A 15,416-nucleotide genomic window follows, 5' to 3' on the forward strand; every position below is an offset into this window, starting at 1 on the left:
AGGATGAGGAGGGAAATAATGAGGGGAATGAGGAGGATGTGGAGGGGGCTGATGAGGGGAATGAGGAAGAGGAAGATGAGGGGAGAGGTGATGGCGGGAATGAGGAGGATGCGGAGGGGGCTGATGAAGATATGGATGAGAAAGATGAGGGGAGAGGTGATGGCGGGAATGATGAGGATGATGAGGGGAATGGTGGTAATGATCAAGTGGACTTGGATTCATTGGAAGTGGATGATGATGCCTTTATTCTTAGCCCACGCTATGTAAGCAAGATTGAAAGCATGCGTAAAACCCCTTCCATCAAAAGAACAGTTCTCTTAAGATCTCGGCATGCTGGGCCATCATTGAAGACTCCTTTTGTCTCGCTTGTTAATAGAAAAGGACGACCAAATTATCCGGGAAGGAAGGAAGTAATGGATGAGGAGAGAGAACTGCTAGATAACTTTTGGAAGGAGAAGAATATGGCCGCGTAAGTGTATTTTGAATGATTTACTTATCTACTTTTCAAATTGTACGAAGTTTATTCATTAATACATGTTATAAATTTGCTTCATATGTAGTGAGACATTAGTGTGGTCGTCTATAGATGCGTTGATAACACGTAAGGATGCATTGGAGTTACTTAAAGGAGAGGCAATTAGTTGCGACGTAAGTATCTGTTCTTTTCATGCCTCACACAATGCGCGTTAGTATATAACACTAATAGTTACAATTTTATTATGTACGATTCACTTCCCTGATATCTCATATATTGTGGATTGTTTTAGCTTATTCATTACTTGTCTCATGTTCTATTTCATATCATATTTAAAACAAACTGAGATAGAAGTACAGCTATGAGAGCTTATTTGTCTATATGCATTCCAGTGCTGATTAGTATTTTATTTGGCTATTGTGTTTACAGATAAACTATGGTTCAGGTCTTATAATTCATTTTTGAAATTTCAGAGCCAACAACTATAAGGTGAGCATATTGTACTGTAAGGGGTAACGTCCTCCTCAAAGCAATGTAGACAAATGTTGATTCATCAAAGATTATAGAACATCAAAACCACCATTTTGCATCAGCTTTCCTTGCCATGATTATCATAGTCAGGCTTCAATTGAGAAGCCTTGCACATCTCTTACATGCACCGATGCAGTCTTACATGCACTGATGCACGTGTTGTAGGTTTTTATTTTTTTGTTGGTGGGTTTTTTTTTGGTTGGGGCGCCCCCTGGCAGGGGGGGGGGGCCTTGAATGTTTGGAATTTGTTTTCGTACCAGTAATATTTACAATTTATTATCTACATTTCAGGTTATAGCCGCCTATGTCGTGCTTCTAAATAGGTTGATGGAGACGCGTCCCAACTATGCAAAGGACATACACGTATGCAGTCCATGGGTAACCGTAAGTAGAAATCCAATCCGAGACTATGTTGTAAGTTTCATAAGCTATATTCATATGTTAATTGTAGGCTGTCTAAAAATCACAATAGATAGTTGATCCCCCATCAAACACCGATGATGGAAGTTACAATCTGACGACTTCCAGAAGGCTACAATCTGACGACCTTCACGACAACTGATGAAAGCTCTAATTCAACAACATTCACAATCAACATCGGGAGTTACAATCTGACGACTCTCATATTTTCAAAGAGCCAAGACAAAGATTACAAGAGGATGATTTGTGCAAAGCTCTAGCAAAAGAGACTACAAATTAACAGTCTCTTCATATTAAAATGCAGATATCTCCCAAACCGTAAGGAATTTGGCAAAACGGAGGAAGTGAACCAAAGCCTTTGGCTTGGTTCAAATGGATCCATCTCGTCGAGATAGCCGATTTTCATATATAATTCGTCCAATTCCGACGTACGGTTTGAAAGTTATGACCTGTTCTTCGCAGCAAGTTATGTTCTGAAGTCCGTCTGCAAGACCGGACTTCGTCAGAACATTGGACTTAGCCTGAAGCTCGCCAAGCCTGCCTAAGGTTTGCCTCTACATTACAGAGCCAAAACACACAGGGCAAACCAGCGTTTTCGACATCAAAACGGACTTCGTCAGAACATTGGACTTAGCCTGAAGCTCGCCAAGCCCGCCTAAGGTTCGCCTCTGCATTACAGAGTCAAAGCGCACATGCTCAACTCTGCGTTTTCAACATCAAAACGCAGAGTTAATCTCTAAAACAGCACAACTGTGCGTTTTCAGCCTTTAAACAGGCCCAACTCTGCGTTTTCAGCCTAAAACGCAGAGTTCATCTCCGAAACAGCACGAACTGTGCGTTTTCAGCCTTTAAACAGGCCCAACTCTGCGTTTTCAGATCAAAACGCAGAGTTAATCTCCAAAACAGCATGAACTGTGCGTTTTTAGCCTTTAAACAGGCCCAACTCTGCGTTTTCAGCCTAAAACGCAGAGTTAATCTCCAAAACAGCACGAACTGTGCGTTTTCAGCCTTTAAACAGGCCTAACTCTATGTTTTCAGCCTAAAACGCAGAGTTAATCTCCAAAACAGCACGAACTGTGCGTTCAGCCACCAAAATAGGCCCAACTCTGCGTTTTTAGTCTAAAAAAACGCAGAGTTCGGGCCCACAACTCCCAACAAGCGCCCAACTCTGCGTCTCATCAATAAGACGCAGAGTTAAGGCCCAGAACGCTGTTTTCAGCGTTTTGACTCGTTCAAAACACTAACAGTACTGTTTCAAAACCGTCTTCCCCACGATGTAGGGAGCTGTTTAAGAGGGGGCAGTTACACCCCACTCAGCCCATTAAGGAGATATTTAAGGGGGCGGTTATACCCTTAACCCCCTATAAATACCTCAAAACTCAACTGAGTTCGGGCTGGGATTTTGGCTTGGGAGAGAAGGCTTTTGGCTTTTTGGCTCTCGGCTTGAATTGTTGGAGTTTTGGGAGACCAGCAACAGGAACTTCTTCCTTGGCTTATTAACCGAACTTTCGGTTCAAATCAACTCTTTTTCAAGAGTTCAAACTCGTTCAGAGTTATCAACTCGATCAGAGTTCAAAACTTACTCTACGAGTTCTTCTAAAACTCGTTCAGAGTTATCAACTCGTCAAGAGTTATCTTCAAACTTGCCACGCAAGTTCTCCACAGCGTCAAATCGTGAGGAGAAGACATCGTTCCAGTGAATCAAGACGTTCGGATCGTCAACGAGAAGCAAACTCGACGCGAGCATTCGAGGGAGGCATCTCATCGCCACCGTGAAGAACCCAGAATTAAACAAAGGGGAGAATCAAATTCATTCTCCTCTCTTTTGTAATCGGAATCCAAATTGTAATTGAGTTTGAGAGAAATACAAGTTAATTTTTCTTTCATTGTCTTTTTTACTGCAAATTTTCCAACAAACAAAAGATGGCGACTCCGCTGGGGACTAGCTTCTCTGACGAAGAAGTGGTGGCGCAATCCGACGTTCATCTCATTGGAACGACCGTTGAAACTCTGATCATCGAGTTCGATCAAGCCAAGTTTGAGAAGGCCCTCTCCTCCGGATCCTTTAGCCCCAAGGCTATGCGCAAGATCCACAAAGTTTCCGAGGAGACTAAAGCTCCAGTTGTGGCCAACTCATCTAAAGACCATCTCCCATGGGGGTTGCACTGTTCATACAGTCCCCTCCCTAAAGGAGAAGACTCGACTTCGGCACGACTCCAAAGTCGATCCTCCAATCAACGCGAACTTCGCGTTTGCGAGCCTCAACATGAGCTCTGTATAGGCCAAGCTAGACGCAACCTTCAGGGGTGCGTTTCCAAGATAGAACTCAGCCTTCAGAGGTGCGTTCCAACATCAGAACGCAGACCTCAAAACTGCGTTGATCTGGCTGAACGCAACTCTCAGGAGTGCGTCCCAGAACCAAAACGGTTGATCTGGCTGAACGCAACTCTCAAGAGTGCGTCCCAGAACCAAAACGCAACTCTCAGGAGTGCGTTTCACAAACTGAACGCAACTCTCAGGAGTGCGTTTCTGAATCCGAACGCAGATCGCAGGACTGCGTTTCACTAGCAAAACGCAGACTTTGGTCTTGCGTTAATCAAGCTAAACACGACCCTCGTGTTCTTTCTTTGGAACACGATGTGATTCGTCGTGTTCAAAATGATCAACATGGATTTAAAATTCATGTTTACCAAGAACCAGTCCCATCCTTTAACGGACAGGGGGTTCCATCTCTACCCTCATGCTCTGTGAGAGGTGCCAAGGAGACTAAAGCTCCAAAGGTTGCTCCTATGCCAAAGGAAACCCTCTCCTTTAGCCACCGAGATTACTCGAGCAGCACCACCTCTAAAGGAGTGGACTCAGTTTATGCCAAACGCAGCCCTCAGTGGTGCGTTGTGCAATCAAAACGCAACCTTCAAAACTGCGTGGATTTGGCAGAACGCAACTCTCAGGAGTGCGTTCAAGATCCAAAACGCAACTCTCAGGAGTGCGTTCAAGATCCAAAACGCAGACTTACAAACTACGTTAACCAACAAAAACGCAACCGGCAAAGGTGCGTTTCATCAACAAAACGCAGACTTCGGTCTAGCGTTAGTAAAACAGAACACGACCCTCGTGTTTCTTCTTCAGAACACGATGCGATTCGTCGTGTTCAAAAAGATCAACGTGGACTCAAGATCCATGTTCACCAGGAGCCAGTCTCATCCTTTAATGGACAGGGGGTTCCATCTCTACCCTCACGCTCTGTGAGAGGTTCATCCCAAGTCTCTGATTTGCGGGAATTGCTGTCGATGTTCAACCGACCGACGAATGTCGTTTTGCTCAATAATCGACGACATCCTCACAGGAAGAAGACTTTAGAGGATGAATACCTTGGAGTCACTTCTAATATGGTTGGTAAAGGGAGATCATCAACCCTTAGTTCTGACGAGTCAGAGACAGATCATTCTCCAAGCGTCAGAGAAATCACTAACGAGTTTAAAGGAGTCTACCAACGCACTCGGACGCGAACAGGAGCCATTCCCCCTGTCAACTATCAGAGGTTAGCCAGAGGAACTAATTCCGATGGCGAACACTCAGCTATTGCAGAGTCCCAGTCATCAAGCTCTTTTGTTGAACATAAGAGCTTCGCTTATATGACGGGGAACCATGAAGACCTTTCAAAGAGACTTGATGAACAGGAGGCCATGCTCAAATCACAGCAGGAGGCCATCAATGAACTCATGGCCATGTTGACTCAAATCGTCGCAGACAAGGCCAAATCTTAGGAGACAGATTCTCCGTTTAGGAAAGAATCTTCCCGGAGAGGAAAAGCGTCTTCATCCCGACCTCACACAAGCAAAGGAAAGGGAAAAATGGTTGATGATACAGCTTCTGACCAAGAAGCCCACAACCTAGAATCTTCCTCTGATGAAGGAAGAGAGACTGAGAATGAGCAGAATCTTCAGTCTGCCAAAATGGAAGAATTGGAAGCCCGCCTCAAAGCCATTGCTAATAGAAGCGAGCTCCAAGATGAGGGAGTTATCAGACCCTATCCTGCCGAATGAGATGCAGCCCCTTATCCTCCAAAGTTCGAGGTCCCGACGCTACAAACTTTTGACAGCACGGGATCACCGAACCAACATATTTATCATTTCAAGTCACAGACTGGAAATGTAATATCAAACGATGCCATACTGGCTCGATTGTTCATTGGAACCCTCAAAGGAATTACCTTTGAATGGTTCAGGAAACTGCCTGCGGGCTGTATCCAAAAGTGGGCGGATCTAGAGAGACTCTTCCTGTCAAGATTCTTTGAAGAGGATACAGAAGTCTCTATTCATACCCTTCTCGCCACTAAGCAGAAGAAGAGGGAGTCCATCAAAGCCTTCGTCAAAAGGTTCCGAACCATGGCTCTCCGGTGTTCGTCAGGTATGACACAATCTACTTTAGTAGAGACCTGTCGACACAACTTGCAGACCAACCTCCTAGCCCGAATCGGAGTTGCAGAATGTCGTTCTTGGAGACAACTAATCTCTCAAGGCGAACAGGCTCAAAAGATTATTGCCAGGATTAAAGCTGAAGAACAAAGTAGGCAGGATCAATCTGAGCAATCGGACCAAGCCCAACCTTCTCCAGAGCAATCGGACCAAGTCCAATCTCCTCAGTCAGAAGGGGAAGATACTACGGCCACTGAAGCTAATCCTCTTCAGTAGGATGCCGGGTCTCGAACAACTATCACGTTAATAGTTACCTCTGATAGTCAAGCTCATTAGATAATGGCCTACCTGGTGATGTGACTCTATTCAGACTTCATGGATAGTGCCCCACTAGGTGATGTGCTTTGTCTACCTCTTTTTATTCTCCTGCTAAGTCTTAATCAAGACTGGGGGTTGATTACTTGGAATCCACTGGATTAAGAGTAACGAATCTATCACATCGTCGAGTTAACATTACACTTCTGACGGTCATAATCCCCACAGAGTATGCATTCAGTTTGCATCACTCCCAATTTGTCATGTTAACACTACACCTCTGACAAAACCCACTTATCAATCCTCATCAATAGGATGATAAGTCCCCAAAGTTGCTCCAATCACAACACAAATTCTTATCACGTTAACAATACACCTCTGACAAAACCCACTTATCAATCCTCGTCAATAGGATGATAAGTCCCCAAAGTTGCTCCAATCACAACACAAATTCTTATCACGTTAACAATACACCTCTGACAAAACCCACTTATCAATTCTCGTCAATAGGATGATAAGTCCCCAAAGTTGCTCCAATCGCAACACAAATTCTTGTCACGTTAACAATACACCTCTGACAAAACCCACTTATCAATCCTCGTCAATAGGATGATAAGTCCCCAAAGTTGCTCCAATCGCAACACAAATTCTTGTCACGTTAACAATACACCTCTGACAAAACCCACTTATCAATCCTCGTCAATAGGATGATAAGTCCCCAAAGTTGCTCCAATCGCAATTAGGTTAATATCACACCTCTAACAGTCAAACCCCCCAATGAACTTGTTAATTCTTTTTCAACAAGAATAGCAAGTTTTCATTATAAAATCCCCAGTGGATTAAAGATTTTCTGGAATTATCCTAGTGATAGTGATGAAAATTCATGCCGAGTCAATACTACACCTCTGGTACTTCCAACTTTCTTTCGGTGTTTCAAGTCACACAGGAAGAAACGACACCAAAATCCATGCCTTGTACGCATGGGGGACTTTATCTCGACCCCTAATTAGAGATAAGTCTACGCCTAACACGCGTTGCCGGTTAATCTTTCGCCGTGAAAAAGACACCATGATTCATGCCTGGAGGACTTTATCTCGATCCCTAATTAGAGATAAGTCTGCATCTAACACATGCTGCCGGGTGGTTCGTTCCCGCGAAAATGATCAAGTCTACGTATTCAACATCGTAGCACCAAAATCCATACCTTTCACGTATGGAGGACTTTATCTTGATCCCTAATTAAGGATAAGTCAATGTCTAACACATATTGCCGGGTAGCCTATTCCCGTAATAATAGCAAAGCCTATGTATTCAATATCGTAGCAGGTTGTTATTAATAACGCCTGTTTGTCGGAAATTTTGTAATAAGAAAATAAATGAAAGAATTGCGTTTGACTTTATTCTCTCTAACTGTTTAGAAAAAGAATGATTACAACTCTCTCTACTCTCGATTACAATTTGAATTCCTGATTACAAAAGAGAAGAGAATGATCTGGATTCTCTCCTTTGTTTAAAACTGGGTTCTTCACGGTGGCGATGAGATGCCTCCCTCGAATGTTCGCGTCGAGTTTGCTTCTCGTTGACGATCCGAATATCTATACTCACTGGAACAACGGTCTTGTCTGGTTGATAACTCTTGCTGAGTTTCGTGATTCAGAATAAACTCTAATAATAGAGTTGTTCAAACCGAAAATAATTCGGTTAATAAGCCAAAATATCGACGGTTTAGAGCTCCTCCGTTTGTTGATTTCCCAGACTGTGTAAGGAGTCAATCCTCTTTTTTCTGATACTAGGAAATCTGATCGAAAGATCCTCTCCAAGAAATCTGATCTCCATCCCCCCAAAAAAAAGAGATCCCGAACTCTGTTGAGTTTGTTGATATTTATAGGGGGATTAGGGATGTAACTGCCCCCATAATCCGCACCTAAGTAGGGGTTTAGTTACCCCATTAATCGGGTGTAACAACCCACGTAAGCCACCCCTCAAATCGTGGGAGCGGTTTTCAAAACTGCCTGGATCGTGTTTGAACTGATCAGAACTTTGACATGCGTTCTGGTCTAAATTCTGTGTTTGAACGCAGCATCTGGAGGTACATTCTGCAGCGATATTGATCTGCGTTCTTCGATGTTTGAAGGTGCGTTTGGCAGCAGTATAGAGCTGCGTTCGATGTCGGTTGGAGCTGCGTTGGGCAGCGATGATGAGCTGCGTTGGGCAGCGATGATGAGCTGCGTTGGGCAGCGATAATGAGCTGCGTTGGGCTTCTCTGTCTTTATATATGAATGACACCAATGACCAGTAAAGAAGGTCTTATTCGGGCCATTTGTGACAATTGAGGCATCTCAATAACGCTCTATCAACTACAGGTCACGATCTCCACTGAGATTTGTTTGCATGGTTTAGCCATATGCTCCTCAGTGTGTCGAATATCATTACACTGCTCATCAGCATCTCTAATAGTTGCTAATATAATATTAATCATGTTGTTGTCGCAGCCATTAAGATCAATCATCTCACATAAGCAGCTGTATCTTTGTTTGCAGTGGTTGAAGTTGCTTAGGTGATCAAATTGGTGTTGTGTCTTGAAGATGGTATGTAGAGAGGGCTTCTACGTCTTGATTTGAAGAGGTCGTCGATTTGTAATCTCTTTCTATCAGAGTGTTGCTAAAGATCGTCGTTTTGTAATCTTTGCCTTAGCTCTTTGACATATGAAAGTCTTCAAATTGTAGCCTTCTGGAAGTCGTCCGATTGTAACTTCCATCATCAGTGTTTGATGGGGAATCAGCTATCTTCTATTATTTTTAGACAGCCTACAGAACCCCCTCCAAAGTTTTCGAAAGTTCGCGGTTGACTGGGACGAATTTTCGAAACACTTTGGAACCCAAAAATTTTGTTGATCAAATGTATCTTATCGCAGATGGAGTAGAGCATCTTTGTTGACTTGGGTTTTAACTTGTTTGACTAAGTTCATCGTCTTCAGGGAAGCTGGGCATTTCTGAGCTTAGGACAGATCTGTCGTCATAGATGGAGAGAACCACAAGCCTGTATAAGTCAGAAAGACTTCATCCCCAGCTTAGTCAGGAAGATGGTTCTCAGAAAGATTTATCTTCTCTCCTGATCATATCGCCATTACTTGGAATATTAACCCCTTTAAAAGGGTTATTTGTATGATTGGCTGAGGTTGATCACCAGAACGCATGTCCAAATCATGCGTTCGACTGTTTAAACGTGAGGGTGCATTTGGAAATCAAAGCCCCCTTTTTTGAAAACGCGAGAATCACGTTTCGGGTGAGATTTGCCTAAAATCCCGCTCTGATTTGACAGCTACAGCTGTTTATAAATGGGCCACTGAGGTCAAATCAAAAGGTAATTCGACTTTTTCCTTTTTTACTCGATTTCTTAACAGGGCTCCTGCTCATCTTCTCCAGTGCTTCAACGGAGGAAAAGATCCGTTCCTAAATACTTCGCCCATCTTCGTCTTCTTCGCCACAGTTGCCATGGGACCTAAGAAGAAAATGGCGTCCAAATCGAAGATCGCCGAAGCTCAGGGTGCTTCTTCAGCTAGAACCTCTGGGGATGATCAAATCCCCGCGCCTTCGTCGCTGGTTTCTTCAATTAACGGTAAGATTGAGCCATTGGGGGTGGGTTCAGCGGATCTCCCTAACCCTTGATTGATGATTTGTATTCCACTCTTAAACCAGCGAGATAATCCTCAGTGTTCAAGAAAACGAATGGGGAACTCCATCGTTCATAAAATTTCAACGCAGGATTCTGCGTTTAAAATTTTGGATGTAGTTAGAGACCCTGCGTTCGGGTCTCCGAACGCATGTCCGAACCTTGCTTTCAAAATTTTAGAGACCTTGCGTTCAATAATCCGAACGCAGGTCTAAAGGTTGCGTTCGAAAATTTAGATACGGGTTGAGACCCTGCATTTAATGACCTGGACGCCAGTCTGAGCTTTATATTCTTGAGTTGGACTTTTTCTAGCTAACTTTTCTATTTGCAGTATGCTACTCCAAAGAGCCTCTTTCCTTCAACCACTACTTTGGTCATGCGGGAGGTGTGGTGAAGAATACAATCTTTAGTTTTGCCTTCGAGTATCCAATATTCCAAGATATCCACAAAGAGCGGGCGAAACTCATCACTCAGGCTTTTCCTGAGACTCTCAGGTCTTTGGTTACGAATGCCAAATTTGAAACCGCAGAGCGGGAGATTTTAAAGAAGCCATCCTTCCTATTCGGGGATTCTGTAAAAATGGATCCCAAGCGGATGTCCGAGGGGAATTACAAATGGTTGAAGGTCGTCAACAACCGTCGTCTTTTCCTTCCCAATTTGGAGCGGATGTGGTCGATCTCTTATTATCAGTGTGCTTCTATCCCGCGGTCGATGAATTGGGAACTTGTTCAGGACCAAGGCGGTGTTGCTACGGGGCACATCACTCATCGGGGTACTCATCCCGCTGGTTTCAATAATTTTATAGCTTTGAAGCCAGGTTTATTCCAAAAAGAGCACCCTGTCGGAGAGTCTGCTAAATTAGTGGAGGTGTTTATTAGAACATTTATTTCTGTCAAAGGAGAGTTCCCTGCTCGAGATTTCAGGGCCCCTACTTGGGTTCACTCCAGTGATGCGGACTGGTGGGCCCGGATGGTAAATTTTGTCTTGGAGGAACTAGAAGAACCTTTGAGAATTTTGGATTTGAGAGTTCCAATAATGGTCACTCGATATGGCATTCCTCCGAATTACAGCGGACTCTTCGCTATGCTGGAATTCTACAATTCTCACACCGACACCTTTTTCACTCCAGTTGGTGAACTGGGCTTTGCTCTCCACGAAATGTTTGAGATTTCTGGATTGTCCTTTGGAGAATTGCCTTATGAGGAGTTTGTTCCCGGAAGCAGGGAATTAGAGATCCTGAAAAATGGTGCTCCCGAAGTCTACGACACTTACTGGGAATTGATGTGCCATTTCCAGATATGTGCGCAAATTACTGGAAAGAGGGCAAGCGGTGTAAAACAAGGACAGTGGGCGGAATATCTTTTCCACAATCTGTGGGACAAAGAAGCTGAGGTGACTCGCTTAACGGCCAGTACCCTTGAGGAAATCACGGAACGTATCAATGACGCAACTTCTCACTATACTTGCGAGGTAGAGGAGGATGTCTTCCCCGTGTTTACCACGTTCGAAAGCTTCCACTATCAGGCAGAAGTCCCTATCTCGGACATGGCTTTGTTCGCTGGTTTTCTGACTCTCTGGTTGAAGCGTTGTGTGGTACCCACCAGACCGGTGGATGCTATTACCGTAGAGGTCTTATACCCAACCTCTGAATGGGTTGGTTGGTATCAAGTTAAATTCCGTGAAATATTGAGGCGGGATTATAATTACGAGATTGCTTGCAAATTTCCCGCTTTCGAGGGTGGCGCGTATGGAGAACTTCATCAAGACTCTCCGGGGCCGAATTCTTTCACCATGCTTAGCAAGGGCGCTTTTTGGTGGCTCATAAACATTCGTCCGGGCTATCTTATTTTTCGACAAGGGAGGAAATGCTTTATTGAACCTTATCAGCCTTATCTCTTTTCTCGGCAATTTGGCTATGATCAGCTCTATGTTGGGAACCCAAACCCTACTCTTGCGTACACAGGTAATGTGTATGAAGGAGCACGAGCTTGGTACTACTCGGTGGCTGGTTGTACCGGAGCAAAATTCCGGCTACCACATAAGATGCCCAATGCACGTACCTCTCTGAGCTTCTGTACCTGGTACCAGGCCGCTTCTCAGATTTCTGCTTACAATATGAATACATCTTGTTTGAAGGCCATCCGCAAATGGTATGCTTCAAAGAAGAGTGCCAAAAGGTTCCGCGCCCGTGGTGCTAGCGAATATTTATCGTATGAGAAGTCGATTCCAGAGGACGAACGGCAACAATCACCAGAGCCAATTCAGGAAGAGGTCAGGATGCCGGATACTCGCGAGGTAGAACCTTCAGGAGTTCAAACTCGGAGTAAGAGTGCCACTGGAAAGAGGGTGCTGGGGCCGGTTGAGGAAGCTAAGTATGACAAAAGAGCTCGTCGGAAGTTAACGCTCGAACCCCCTGCTTCCAAACTTATGACAGATGCTCAGAAAGCATGGTGTACCGAAGATGAAGAACAAGAATCGACTGCTATGGAACTCTCGCCTCAGCCTGGTCTCCCCATAGTTGGTCCTGCTTTAGGAGGTCATGATTCTTCTGCTCATTCATTGTATGAAGAAGAGCGTGGAGATGAATCTTTTGCAGGGGGTGCAGATTTTGTCCCTGAAGACACGCTTCATGATACTGCCTCTCATGTTGGAGAAGACATAGCTCCTGCCCAAGAACTTCTAGAGGCCGCTCCACAAGGCTTAGCAACAGATAAGTCTCCTTCCGCTTCTGTGTTATTACCAATTGTAGGCGACTCACAGCCTAGTCCTACTACTGGAATCATAACAAAGCCTACTATCGCCGAAGATGCGCCAGCATTTCCCCCTGTAGGTGAAGAGGAACTTACGGATCACAGCGAAGGTGCAGATGCCACAGATGATGAAGGCAACCAGCGTGGGAATGAAGGGAGCAATGACAACCTGGGTGATGACAGCGATGATCCTGATGACTGGGATATTCCACCACCATCTTTTTCCGACAAAGCGTCGGCCTACATGCCTCTGCCTCTCACCGGTAAGTATCGTTTATTTCGTCTTATGACTAATCTTTAATCTATATTTTAAACGATTTTCTCATGCAGATCCTATGATATATGAGGCAAGTACTGTCACCCCTCCTTCGACGCAACAGCTTATGTTAGCATCGGCTCAAGTGTCAGAGCCACCTCGCTTGGAGACCTCGACGACGGCTCTCCCACCGACGACTTTATTGACGATTTCTTTAGCCTCTACGGAAGTTATAGATGTGCCAATGTCATCTCAAATGGGGGAACTGATGGCTTTGCCATCGAGTCCATCTCAGCTGGATATTGGCACTCCTTCCCAAGCTACTACACCGAAATCATTGAGGTTGTGCTAGCCGGACGAGATACTTTTGATACCTTCAAACCCATGCTCACGAATAGTTTGAACAACCTCAAGCTTGTAGGTGACGTCGACGTCGTTCAGCGCTGCTCTGAAGCTATCTCACGTCTAGAGGGACAACTCAGATTCTTGGAGGCTTTGGGTCGCGCTGATATCCAAGCGCAGATTGCATCTACTTTTGAGGATATTCGAGCCGAAGAACTCAATAAGTATGAAGCCGCTCAACGTCATATAGCTGAGGAAGAGGTTGAGGTTGAACAACTGCAACAGCTACATGCTCAAAAACAAGTTGAGCTGACACTTTCGAATACTTCTCTGGAGAATTTGCGAGAGAAGATCGCTGCCGCTGAAGTGGAGTTGACTAGGATGAAGGCTCAATTCAAACGAGAAGAATCTATTGTCACTGAGCTCAACGTCAAAAGTGCTGCTTCCCTGGTGAATTACCGTGCCAAAGCTGGTGCTCTGGAAGAGGCTAAGAAGGAGGTAGCTGCCATGCTGTCTAGTGAAGACGAACTTCGAAAACGAGCTGAGATGTTGGTTCGGGCCGACCATGAAGAAAAACTTTCTGCCATTAAGTCTCAGCTAACTTCATTTAATCTGATGAATTGATGAGCCTGTTTTTGTATCGTTCTTTTGGTAGGAACAACACTTATCTTAGGTCACCATGTTTTCCTTTAAATAAAGTTAGTGCTGCCGTTTGGCTTTTTATTGTTTCTTTTTCATATCATGTTTTGACATGGAACAATGAAATACCAGTTTGATATTGCGACAACAACTATTTATTCCTCTTGTATTATGCTTTTGTCTTAAATACTAGAAGAATACTGTAAGTGCCAGGAATGTAATATTACCATGGTACACTTCGTGGTCTTGTCACTCTACTATTAAGAGTCGACAAGTGGAAGATGTTGTGATTGGAGCAACTTTGAGGACTTATCGTTCTATTGACGAGAGTCGATAAGTTAGAAGTGTTGCGATTGAAGCAACTTTGGGGACCTATCTCTCTATTGACGAGAGTCGATAAGTTAGAAGTGTTGCGATTGGAGCAACTTTGGGGACCTATCGCTCTATTGACGAGAGTCGATAAGTTAGAAGTGTTGCGATTGGAGCAACTTTGGGGACCTATCGCTCTATTGACGAGAGTCGATAAGTTAGAAGTGTTGCGTTTGGAGCAACTTTGAGGACTTATCGCTCTATTGACGAGAGTCGATAAGTTAGAAGTGTTGCGATTGGAGCAACTTTGAGGACTTATCGCTCTATTGACGAGAGTCGATAAGTTAGAAGTGTTGCGATTGGAGCAACTTTGAGGACTTATCGCTCTATTGACGAGAGTCGATAAGTTAGAAGTGTTGCGATTGGAGCAACTTTGAGGACTTATCGCTCTATTGACGAGAGTCGATAAGTTAGAAGTGTTGCGTTTGGAGCAACTTTGAGGACTTATCGCTCTATTGACGAGAGTCGATAAGTTAGAAGTGTTGCGTTTGGAGCAACTTTGAGGACTTATCGATCGCTTCTAGACGAGAGTCGATAAGTTAGGAGTGTTGTGATCGGAGCAACTTTGAGGACCTATCGCTTCTATTGACGAGAGTCGATAAGTTAGGAGTGTTGCGATCGGAGCAACTTTGAGGACCTATTGCTTCTATTGACGAGAGTCGATAAGTTAGGAGTGTTGCGATCGGAGCAACTTTGAGGACCTATCGCTCTATTGAGGACCTATCGCTCTATTGACGAGAGTCGATAAGTTAGGAGTGTTGCGTTCGGAGCAACTTTGAGGACTTATCGCTCTATTGACGAGAGTTGATAAGTTAGAAGTGTTGCGTTTGGAGCAACTCTGGGGACTTATCGCTCTATTGATGAGAGTCGATAAGGTAGAAGTGTTGCGTTTGGAGCAACTCTGGGGACTTATCGCTCTATTGATGAGAGTCGATAAGGTAGGAAGTGTTGCGATCGGAGCAACTTTGGGGAAGGTAGGGTTTAAATTCTTATGGAAAATGAAACTCATCTCAAGCGGCATATTTTCCAAAAATTTCAATTCTAGAACTAGGGGTACCCCCTGCGTTCTCGTCCTTGAGTGGGACTGCGTATTTTTGGAAGAACGCATCTCCAGATTATTGCGTTTAATCTGGCTTTATGGACGCAGGGATTTGTCCCGTGTCTAATCAGAAGTCCAAGCGACTGTAATGATGACGAAGAGACCACACCTGTTGGGCGTCTTGGAACTC

This window comes from Asparagus officinalis, chromosome 7, assembly GCF_001876935.1.
Source record: "Asparagus officinalis chromosome 7, Aspof.V1, whole genome shotgun sequence".
Taxonomy (NCBI): Eukaryota; Viridiplantae; Streptophyta; class Magnoliopsida; order Asparagales; family Asparagaceae; genus Asparagus; species Asparagus officinalis.